Raw genomic sequence first — 12,734 nt, forward strand, 5'->3', positions numbered from 1 at the left:
CCTCCTGGCAAATAGAAGGGGAAGAAATGGAGGCAGTGAGAGATTTTAGTTTCTTGGGCTCCTTGATCACTGCAGATGGTGACAGCAGCCATGAAATTAAAAGACACCTGCTTCTTGGGAGAAAAGCAATGACAAACCTAGACAGCATCTTAAAAAGCAGAGACATCACCTTGCCAACAAAGGTCCGTATAGTTAAAGCTATGGTTTTCCCAGTAGTGATGTATGGAAGTGAGAGCTGGACCATAAAGAAGGCTGATTGCCGAAAAATTGATGCTTTTGATTTATGGTGCTGGAGGAGACTCTTGAGAGTCCCATGGACTGCAAGAAGATCAAACCTATCCATTCTTAAGGAAATCAGCCCTGAGTGCTCACTGGAAGGACAGATCCTGAAGCTGAGGCTCCAATACTTTGGCCACCTCATGAGAAGAGAAGACTCCCTGGAAAAGACCCTGATGCTGGGAAAGGTGGAGGGCACAAGCAGAAGGGGACGACAGAGGATGAGATGGTTGGACAGTGTTCTCGAAGCTACCAGCATGAGTTTGACCAACTCAAACTGTGGGAGGCAGTGGAAGACAGAAGTGCCTGGCGTGCGCTGATCCATGGGGTCACGAGGAGTCGGACACGACTAAACAACTAAACAAAACCAACAACCTCTGAACTGTTTACACTGACTAGCAGAAGCTGTCCAGGATTACAGGCAAGGGTACCTAGCAATGGCAGAGTTTGAACCTGGAACCTCCTGCACAGCGACACCGTATTGGTTGCCAGTGCCCAGGTTGGGCGATGGCACCGTACCACCCCTCAAAACTGAGCGGGGCCATGCTGCATCACCTGCCTGCCTGCACAGGGGGGAGCCCGGCTGACTGATGTGGCTCTTGGCAGTCAAATCCCCCTAACTTCTGCAGAGAGGTGTGTTGGGCTGGGCCATGTTGGGGCTGCCCCTTGCCTACCTCCTTCCACCCATGCTGCTCATCATGGCCCTGAACTGCTCTGCCGCCTCTGCCAGGGTGGGGTGGAGATCCCTGTGGAAGCGAGTGCCTGCATAGGGGTCCCTGGTCCCACCCCCACAGAACTTTGTGCCCTGGGCCATGGCCTCCCTGGCTGCCCCATGCTACGCCTCTGCTTCTGCATGCAAACAGATGCCCTAGCACTGAGCGATGGCTCTTCCTTGAGGATGTTGTCATGGAAGACTATCAGCATACGACATCAGATCCTACAGATTGCAATCTGATCTAGACAGTATGTGGGCCACTCAGGCAGCAGATGATAAGCTACCTGCAGAACAGATGACTCGTCTAACTTTTAAGGTCATAGACTGCATACTCTGCTCCCCCATACTGAAGGAGAGTCTCCACCCCCATCGTCCAACCCGGACACTGAGGTCCAGTGCCAAGGGCCTTCTGGCAGTTCACTCACTGGGAGAAGTAAGATTACAGGGAACCAGGTAGAGGGCCTTCTCAGTAGTGGCACCCACCCTGTGGAACGCCCTCCCATCATATGTCAAATAAATAAACAACTATCTGATGTTTAGAAGACATCTGAAGGCAGCCCTGTTAAGGGAAGTTTGTAATGACAGATATTTTAATGTGTTTTTTTATCTTTTGTTGGAAGCCGCCCAGAGTGGCTGGGGGAACCTAGCCAGATGGATCGGGTATTCATCATCATCATCATCATCATCATCATCATCATCATCATATACATATGCCAAATATCTCATTTTCATGCTCAGATAGAGAAAGAAATCTCTTTCTCTCACCCACACAGATACCCACATATGGTATACCTAGATGATCTACATAGTCCTCTGTCATCAGCCTGAAGATCCATTCATTTCCTTTCTCCTCTCCAACCTGCAGATCTCCCAGGTGGGCTGGCAAATGAGCAGGCAGATGAGAAGCAAGCTTAGGGGGGCCTGCAATTATTCTTGCAGTGAAAGTGCTCTGGTGCTCAGGTGGTCTGGCACCAGCCCCACTGCTGCTACCACCCACAAACAGGTGGGGCAGGCCAGCCTCAGCTGTTCTGCATCCTGCTGTTTCTGACACTTGCCAAAATCTCTCATCCGATTTCTCAAAAGTTTAGTTTCCCTGCAAAAGAGGCTTCCATTTGTTTCCTGAGTCTTTTTGCAGGCATTTTATTTCTTGATCATTTCTCGATGTGGGACGTTTTCTTCTATCTGTTTAATGTTTATCCAGCACTCTGCAGCCTTCTGATCTGTAAAAGCCCCCACAGACGGAGGGACCTTTCTACCATTCGACTTCATTAAAACACAGAAAGTCGGGGAGACTAGCAACCGAGTGCCTAATATCAGTGTGCTCACTGTTTTTGTTTTTAAGAGAATTTCCTTTGTTGTTCTTTTTTTTCCCTTTCCTTTCCTTTCCTTTCCTTTGCTTCCTTCCTTCCTCCCTCCCTCCCTCCCTCCCTTCCTTCCTCCCTTCCTTTTCTTTTACAAAACACCGTTTGGCACTGATTTCTTTAAAGTAAAAAAGGCTTCACTTTAAAAGCACACACAGATGAAGAGCTGTCAGGCACAGAATAGGCAGCCTCCTCACTTTCCCATACTTACTAGAAAGCCCGGCTGAAGTGCAGCATGAAAGGTGAAGCATGAAAGGCAGGATGCTCACAAACACAGACCCTCCAAGTGTCCCTATTTTCCAAGGACAGTCCCAGTTTTACAAGAGCCATCCTGTTTTCAGATTTGATACTGGAATGTCCCTCTTTTCTCAGGACATCCCTATTTTCATCAGAGAAATGTTGGAGGTTATGGAGTTATGTGACCCCAGAGCCGAGGGGATAAGCAGTTACACAACCTTAGAAGACATCTAAAGGCAATTCTGTATAGGGAGGGTTTTTTTAATGTTTAATGTTTTATTATGTCTTTATATATGTTGGAAGCTGCCCAGAGTGGCTGGGGCAACCCAGTCAGACAGGTGGGATAATAATAATAATAATAATAATAATAATAATAATAATAATAATAATAATTTTATTAAGGAATAAAAAGGTAAAGGGACCCTGACTGTTAGGTCCAGTCGTGGACAACTCTGGGGTTGCGGCGCTCATCTCACTTTACAGGCCGAGGGAGCTGGCGTTTGTCCACAGACAGCTTCTGGGTCATGTGGCCAGCATGACTAAGCTGCTTCTGGCGAACCAGAGCAGTGCACGGAAATGCCATTTACCTCCCGCCAAAGCGGTACCTATTTATCTACTTGCACTTTGACGTGCTTTTGAACTGCTAGGTTGGCAGGAGCAGGGAGCAAAATAAGCAAATCAGATACAATCTTCCCTCCAAAAAAGACAAGGCAGGCCAGCTAAAAATGGTTGGCCAATCACATCATGAGTACCCCCAGATTCTTACCTACTTCGATTTTATAGCAAAGGAAAACTGTGGTCCAACATCTTTTGCTTTATGAAAAACATTGGCACTCCAAATTGTAACACATGAAGAAATATTGAGAATATTATCTGTGCTTCTTTCTGCCACAGAGCCAAATTGTTTCTTCTGCTGCCAGATCGATAGAAAGTTGGAGTGAAAAAAGAAATGTAAGGAAACTACAACACCTGCAATGATGTTCTTAGAAAATGTACCCTTTCATTTTACAGATTTCTGGAAGCATTTAAGCAACCCATCTGAAAGCAGTTCTGAGAGAGCAAACGCTGGCACTGAGCAGTCAAAGTTAAAATAAGTTGCACCAAACACATGTTGCAACCTGGAAGAAATTGTCTTACATTCTAGCACTTTGATATTTAGCACAGCTACTTGCACCTAAACTTCCATTTGTGTGTGTGTGTATGTGTTCCTCTGCACCTCCTTTGTGTTCCTTGACCTGCTGGATCAGGTCACATAATAATAATAATAATAATAATAATAATAATAATAATAATAATAATAATAATAATATACCCCATCCTCTCTAGCCAAGGCCGGGCTCAGGGCAGCTAACAAGCAATAATAAAAAAACAAGTTGAATGAATACAACTTAAAAACAAGATTAAAATACAACACTAAAACATTGAAACATTAAAATGTAGCCTCATCGCACGAGGAGAAGGAAAAGAAAAAAGAGAGGGAAGGAATCAAATTGACTCCAAGCCAAAGGCCAGGGGGAACAACTCTGTCTTACAGGCCCTGCGGAAACAAATCAGATCCTGCAGGGCCCTGGTCTCATGAGACAGAGCGTTCTACCAGGCTGGACACCAGGCTGGAGCCAGTGTTGAAAAAGCCCTGGCTCTGGTTGAGGCTAATCTAACTTCCTTAGGGCCCGGGACCTCTAGGGTGTTGCTATTTATGGACCTTAAGGTCCTCCATGGGGCATACCAGGAGAGGCGGTCCCGTAGGTATGAGGGTCCTAGGCCGTGAAGGGCTTTAAAGGTCAAAACCAGCACCTTAAATCTGACCCTGTACTCCACCAGGAGCCAGTGCTGGTGAATATGCTCTCGTGGCAGAGACCCTGTGAGGAGCCTTGCTGCAGCATTCTGCACCCGCTGGAGTTTCTGGGACAGAATGTCAGGGACTGGGCAGAGGAGGAATGGTGGAGACCACCTCCCCATCCTGACCGTTCCAGGGAAGAGGTTGAGGAAGACAGTATAGATTGACAACAGTGGTTTGATGGAGGTCACAGCTCAGAGGCAGATGAGGGGGAAAGTTGGGAGATCATGGGAGAGCCAGAACAGCTGGCTGACACATTGTCATTAGAAAGCATTCCAGATCCTCCATCTCCCAGAACCCGGGGAACCTTAAAAGTATGAGAGCAAAGAGCTCAAAGACAGAGGGCACCTAGCAGCACCTGTAGAAGAGACAATGAGAATGATGAAGGAGGAAGTGGGAGAGACAGGGGTGGAGATTCACTCAGGACAATGCCATTATCTAAGAGGCTGGGTTCTATAGCCTCTCTCTGTAAAGAGGGAAATAAAAAAGGATGGTAAGAAACTTTTCCTTGCCTTATACTTTCCTGTGCAACCAGCCATGAGCCGCTGACAGCATCCTGAGACATGCCTATTGAATCCAGCATCCTGTTCTCACAGTGGCCAAGCAGAAGCCAATGGGAAGCCCACAAACATGACACGAGTGTCACAATTCTCTGGTTGTAAACCCCATAAATTGTTATAGAGAGGTTTATTGCCTCCAGTGGTGGAGCTAGAACATAGCCATCATGTATTTCTTTGGAAGTCATCCAGATTGGTTGCTATCATTACATTTTATGGAAGCAAATTCCATAGTTGTGTGTCGAGGTCCCCAGGGCCACCCCAATAACTCACACATCACACAGAATTTTTGTTTAAGGTTTTTGGCATAATTTTGGCCACAACTTTATTAAAATACAAATTTGTGAGTGGTTGCTTAGGCATTGGTTGTGACTATCTGCCCCCACCATGGGGGACAGACTGACATTCCGCACGATGCGAAAGTCAGAATGGGGGAATACACTTGGGGGTTACGTGGAGCAGGGAACCTGCCCTCACCCCAAATGCAACCAGGAGCTCATTGCTATGGCCCGAGCCCCCTTGACAGAGTGGACAAGCAATAGTTAGCCCCCAATTCCTTTAACGGAATCCCTTGCAGCAGCAGCATTAGAGGGGCAGGCACAGCCAATCCATGCCCCTCAACCAACCAAACCATAAACTAATGCCTAACCGCAACCTTACAAGTTGTGACGATTTGCTATGCAGTAGGCAAAAACCAAATGGCCCCAGCCAATCAGCCAGATGGACAAAATTCCTACCAGGCTCCCGCTCCAAAGCAGACGACCCCATGACAGGCATAGCAAGGTCAAAGTGAACAACCCTATTCTAGGGAGGGGGGACGGGCAATCCGCTGCACGGGTGAAAAGAGGAAGCCCTAGCCTCGTGCAAGGAGTTTTAGCATTTCTGTCTGTCAATCAATAAATGGCAACATTAATTTCTTCCCAACAACAAGGGAAGACCCAATCGCATCAGTGGCCAACGATCAGTTAGCCCGCCCTCAACTTTGGAGTGTCCTGGCGGCCCCCACCGCAACACGTGCTCTCCATGAAGGAGAACACGCTTTGCACTTTCCCTCATCTGTCCTAATATTCTAGCATTCAATCGTTTGATGGTCCTAAATGAGAGAGGACAAGAACAGTTCACGTTCTCCACATTATACATAATCCACCTTTATCACTTCTCATTTGACTAATTTTTTTCTCTCTAAAGTAAAACACCCCAAATGTTGTAAGCTTTCCCTATAGGGGAGGTGCTCCAGCCCTATAATAATTATGGTTGTCCTTTTCTGAACCTCTCCCCAGTTCTACAATATCCATTATTGGGTGTTTCGTATTGTATCCCTAGGGTTCTGAGGTGAACATCGACTTTCCTAAATAAAAGCTGGACTGATTTTCAGTATCTGCCTCTCCTGGTACCAAGTGCATTTTCTTTCCAGCAAAGTTTTTCCTTGGGCATGGAGTGTGAATTTGTTATTCAAAAGGGTGTCCATCAACTTGTCCTGAATTTTTTTGCGGTGAATTCTAAATGCTGTGTTCTGCTTCAATTTAAGGGTGCTGTTCTCTTCCTTTCATACTAACCTGGCAAGGGAAACACTTCGATCATTTTAAGGGTGCTTTTGACCCTCTTAATAGCTTTTTGTATGTCACCCTTATAGTTTTGATGAAGCATGACATAATAAATCTTAGGAAGGATAAAGGTAAAGGGACCCCTGACCATTAGGTCCAGTCGTGGCTGACTCTGGGGTTGCAGCGCTCATCTTGCTTTATTGGCCAAGGGAGCCGGCGTACAGCTTCCGGGTCATGTGGCCAGCATGACTGAGCCGCTTCTGGCGAACCAGAGCAGTGCACGGAAACGCCATTTACCTTCCCGCCGGAGCGGTACCTATTTATCTACTTGCACTTTGACGTGCTTTCAAACTGCTAGGTTGGCAGGAGCAGGGACCAAGCAACGGGAGCTCACCCCGTCGCGGGGATTTGAACCACCGACCTTCTGATCGGCAAGCCCTAGGCTGTGTGGTTTAACCCACAGTGCCACCCGCGTCTCTTAAGGATGGATGGAAGGGGTTAAATAAATAATATTTCCTTGCAACATATGGGACACTAAGTCTAACGGCCTTGAGAAATGGAGAAGTCAATGTGGGGAAGGGTTCTTTGATGATGGAAAATTTAGAAAATTGCTGCACCATCCCATAGAGCTTTGCAATGCCAACAAATCTTAGGCTCCAAAAAGCCACATCAGTTCAGATGGCACCATTGTTTGGCAACACATGAGTACACATTGCCCCTTCAACATAACAACACAGCTGTTCTGGGAGGATGGGGCTCCTTGTTCTTCATTAGAAATGCAACCTGGGCTACATTCTTGTGCTTAGCTATGCATGAGCAAGTTCCACTGATTTCTATGAAACTTGAAGAGGCCAATGACTTCCTTGGCCCAGGACAGTCACAGTATGTACAGTATGTATGCGTGCGGATAGAGACAGAGATAGAAATAGAGCTATATACAGTAAACATTTGAAAACTGATTTCATGAAGCATTAAAAATGCAGTGCTAGAACCATATCGCACACCTACAAATAGAAAAGGGGTTTGAGCATAAAATAGAAATTTTAGATGATTGTTCACTGACAGTCATTTTAATGGATGAAATAGTGAGTTGGGCCTTTTTGTGATTGGTTTTTAGGCTATTTGGGGTCTGGAGAGGGCTACGTTGTTTTCAGTGGAGTGTGTGTGTGTGTGTGTGTGTTGTAATTGCCATATCAAATGTTCAAGTTGGCCAAGTACAGTGGTACCTCGGATTACATACGCTTCCGGTTACATACACTTCAGGTTACAGACTCCGCTAACCCAGAAATAGTGCTTCAGGTTAAGAACTTTGCTTCAGGATGAGGACAGAAATCGTGCTCCAGCAGCGCAGCAGCAGCAGGAGGAGGCCCCATCAGCTAAAGTGGTGCTTCAGGTTAAGAACAGTTTCAGGTTAAGTACGGACCTCCGGAACGAATTAAGTACTTAACCCAAGGTACCGCTGTCATTTTAATCCATGTTTTTAAAAATGCCTTCTCCCAGGCTTCCTCACGGCAACATGGGCTCCCTCTTTGAAGAGCTTATATACTAATAACACTCCCTACATAACATTGACTATGTGAAAACTACCCAACTGAAAGCTCTCTCAATTTCTATACTTTTTCCCCATTCCTACCACCAACATCCTTGCTGGTCACTTTGATCTGCCCCCACCAGCTCCAATTGCCAAAGGGAGGGGGAGAAAAGTTTTGAGCAGCAGTAGTTCTGCTGCGTTCCTGTGAGAAGAAATGTCAAGGAAAGCTATGAAGTCAATCTTTATTTCCAACAATGAGTGGTAACCTTTGAAAAATGGTTCACCTTTACTTCCTTCAATATTTCAATCAATGGCCCCTCTACTGAGTGACCAGAGGAGGAATGAATGGTGGGAGGAGCACAGAGAGAAGAAGCCTCGTTTTGTAGCCAAACAAGCACAGGATGCCTTTGCCCCGGGGCACTGCGGCCCGTAGACTGCAGCAAAATACTGGGCAAAGTTTTGCCCAGTATCTTGTCCATGCAATGGGTTCCTGAGATAAAGCTGTCCCATGAGCCCTTGCGAAGGGGAGGGTAAAGACTCAGCCCACCCTCATTATTCAGCCCAGACACTGAGGTCCAGCAGCGAGGGCCTTCTGGTGGTTGCCTCACTGTGAGAAGTGAAGTTACAGGGAACCAGGCAGAGGGCCTTCTTGGTAGTGGCACCCAGCCTGTGGAGCCCCCTCCCATCAGATGTCAAATAAATAAACAACTATCTGGCATTTAGAAGACATCTGAAGGCAGCTCTGTTTAGGGAAGTTTTTAATGACTAATGTTTTAATGCATTTTTCATCTTTTGTTGGAAACCCAGATGGGCGGGGTATAAATAATACATGATGATGATGTAAGACGGCTTTCCCTAGGCCATTTTGCCAATCTTGTTGGACCCATGGGCATGTTACCAAACTAGATTAAATGCCATGTATACCACACATGCTGCATCTAAGCACACACTGCAACCTAAGTGTGCATTGACGAAGTACATGTGCAACCCTCGATCTATTGGAAGAAGATATTCAATTAAATAATAATGTAACTTAAACTTTTATATTTTCTTTGCCAGTTAGAACAATGCTATTTCCTCACATATGCAAATTTATAACCAATCCCTCTCCTTTTTGCACAGTATGATGTTCCTAATGCAACATTAAGTATAATGCCTGTACCTGCTTCCCTTTATGCACCTAATTTTGCAGCATGAAAGACACAACAGGAGACTGAGAACATGCCTCTTCCAACTGAGCTCTAAATGTTCTGAGAGGCTCCTTCTTAGGTTGGACAGGAGAAAAGGAACATTTCCTAGAAGACAGACCTTTGAACTAAAATCCCACAGAACAAGGGAGCCACCTGCTACAGAAACTCTGTGTAGAAGGGATGGGGAAGGAGAAAACCCAGAAGAATGACTACAAAGAATATGGAATGACACGACTGCAAATAATGAAAAGGCTGCAAGAGTTCGGACTTCTTTCTTTTAAAAAAAAAAATCTCCTGGAAACAAGCACATAATAAAAGAACTGTTCCTTCAAAAGAGCAGCTTCTTCAAAATACAATGCAAACTAAATTTCAGACAGGCTAAAAATAGTTTTTCAGACTTGGGCGGGAGAGGGGTGGTGGTGCAGAGGTAATCACGATCAGGAAATCCTCAGGCCAGGCAAAAAGCAAAGATAATAAAAACAAAGATGTGAAGAAAGCTAAGCTTGCTCTTTCTTCTTCTTTGCTTTGGCCTTTTTAAAATTGTTCTTTAGGGAAAATGTGTATGGGACAATCCTAACCTGAGACAAGTAACACAGAGCTTTCTGAGGCAGTAAAACGTGGTCTAAAGGTTGTGTGTGTGTGTGTTTTAATGCTGCGCAATGGGAAGCTTCTTTCATTTTACACACATGGACACACACAGACCATGTTTGAGGAACACGCTCTTTGCAAATTCTAATAAAATCTGACCTGAGCTGCAACCCCAAGGACCAATGGTGGGTCAGAACTTAGTTTACTCTTCTCCAGCAGTGTTTTTGTCTTAACGTTTATTTTAAAAAACCTGTAAAAATGCACATTTCAGGATAAAGTATATTCAGAAATATGCAATTAGTGAGAAAATATAATTGAAATTATGTACTTAAATATGGGCAGATTTTTCTTTTTAAAAACAAAAACGAAACAAACCACAATAAATTCACAGGTAATGTGGAAATGTGTGTGTGTACACACACACACACAATTTTTATTTGATTTTACCAAATACATATCCATAAAATGAGATTTCTCTGAATCTCACGACTTCCGCCCATCCCCTCCAAGGGTCCTATTGTCAACCTTTCCAACTGCATATTATTTCAGAGTCTATATTTTGTATCTATCCATATTGTCCATAATATTTGTTACATTACAAGTGTTTTTGCAATCCTGCTAATGTTTTCATCTGCTTACAGTGGTCTCCTGAATAAATTATAAACTTTTCCCATTCTTTCTTGAATTTCTTGACTTCTTGGTCTCTGAGTTTCCTGGTCAGTTTTGCCATTTCAGCATAGTCTAACAGCTTAGTTTGCCATTCCTCTTTGGTAGAGGCCATTCTTCTCCGGTAGGTCAAATTATTTTGACCAGAAATAGACTGACCCAACTATCCCTGGTGTCTTTGTGTGTGTGTGTGTGTGTGTACACACACCTTCCCTCTAAACTAAGGCAAGGACCTTCAATGATGTTATTTGCACATTTTGTCCTTGCACAGGGGACATGCTAATCTTCTCTGCATCATTCGGATTTTAGCAAATGTGTTGCTAAATCTAGATCTATAGCTATACTCATTGAATACTTTGTGGATTTGCATTGTTTCCCCTCCCCATCGTCGTCAAAGCAGTGCCCCAAGCAACAGCAATGGGAGATGCCCCCATCACTGTTTTTTCACAGACTGCTGCACCCAAGGCACTCCTGAGATAGAAGCATTTCCTTCCATTAGCTTCCAAAGGATGTTGCTCCACTGGTTGCTAAAAACTCAATTATTTTCTCAAGCTTTTAATGGTCATTACTATTGGCTGGTTGTATTTGTCTGCCCTGGTGTATTGGCTATTTTATTTCCCCTTGCAATTTTAATGCATTTTCCCCTACTGTGCAGTACATTGCCTTCTAAAGATAGTATACTCTCTCTCTATATACACACACACACAGATATTATATATATATGTGTATATATATATATATATATATATATATATATACACACACACACACACACACACACAAACACATATACATATACACACACATATTGCTATATTCTATGTATGTGCATATATATACACACACAAATGGCCCTCTAAATACTATGATGATATTGAATGAGGAAGGGGAAACATGATATCATTCCCTTTCTACGCACAGAGTCTGTTTTGGCTGAATGAAAGCTGAATGAAAATAAGACTATTGTATTTAATGTTCCTCAGTTGAAATCTAGTGTTGGAGGCATTTTGCTAGGTCAATATCTTTCCAGTAAATAACTGCAGTGCATTTCTAGTGCGCATTGAGAACAGCTTGCTCAAGGGAAACTACAGAGAATATAATGATTCTGATCCAAAGCTGTATTTTCCTGCGAGCGTCCCCATCAATTGAGAACACATAAGGTACACCTCAGCTGAGATGGCTGTGGACACAAGTTGAATATAACTTGTGATGCTTCCATTAAGATCACATTTATACCCCAAAGATATGTATTTTTTTTACCTATTTAACATCTCCGTACATATGAAATATATAATGCAAACGATTTCCTGTTGAAAATGGAATTGAGTTCACTCAGTGATTCCTAGTGATACAGCGTAAAACTGCAGTTGAGAACATAAAAAAGCCTCATGCATCAGGCCAATGGCCCATTTTGTCCAGCAACTTGTTCATCATCATCATCATCATCATCATCATCACTTTTAATTTGTATACCGCCTTTCTAGCTTACAATACTCAAGGCTGAAGAAACAAAGAATTTACACCTTATAACAATCTAATGCAATACAAAAATGTGATAATTAAACAGCTTTAAAATAAGCAATCTACATCAACAAAAGTAACATTCGACAATCATTAGAATAGTATAGAATAATAATATCAGCATATAAAAATTAAACAGAAACCCACTCTTAACAATTACAATAAATACGGTAATTTCAAAACGACAATCAATCAAACAATGGCAAGCTACAGTACATAAAATAATACAATACAAATTGAGAAGCAGAGACTGGAGAGTGGGGCAAGGCAGGTAGTAGAAGGCCTTGCCTGATGGAGTCTCTCCCCTCACAATGGCCAACTAGATGCTTGGTTAGTAGCCAAGTTTAGTAGTTCTTTCTAAATACAGTGGTACCTCGGGTTACATACGCTTCAGGTTACAGACTCCGCTAACCCAGAAATATTACCTCGGGTTAAGAACTTTGCTTCAGGATGAGAACAGAAATCATGCTCCGGCGGCACAGCAGCAGCGGGAGACCCCATTAGCTAAAGTGGTGCTTCAGGTTAAGAACAGTTTCAGGTTAAGAACGGACCTCCAGAACAAATTAAGTTCTTAACCTGAGGTACCACTGTATAAGAGTTCTGCTGAACATTGTAACATCTAAGAGCTTATGTAATGTGCTCATGATGCTTCAATTTGTGTCTCTGACATTAGTGCAATGATGGGTGGTGTCGAAATGGAAACACACTCCA

At 43.8% G+C, this 12,734-nt stretch overlaps 1 long non-coding RNA gene across 1 annotated transcript; it reads left to right on the forward strand.

Annotated features, from left to right (window-relative positions):
* The first annotated feature begins 1,760 nt into the window (after positions 1-1,760).
* LOC309368232 lies at positions 1,761-9,749 on the forward strand. Its single transcript, XR_014167658.1, has 3 exons — positions 1,761-1,865; positions 3,484-3,581; positions 9,251-9,749. It is a non-coding gene; the product is annotated as an uncharacterized lncRNA (long non-coding RNA).
* The last annotated feature ends 2,985 nt before the right edge of the window (positions 9,750-12,734 follow it).

This window comes from Podarcis melisellensis (assembly GCF_964234715.1).
Source record: "Podarcis melisellensis genome assembly, chromosome: 4".
NCBI classification, from domain to species: Eukaryota; Metazoa; Chordata; class Lepidosauria; order Squamata; family Lacertidae; genus Podarcis; species Podarcis melisellensis.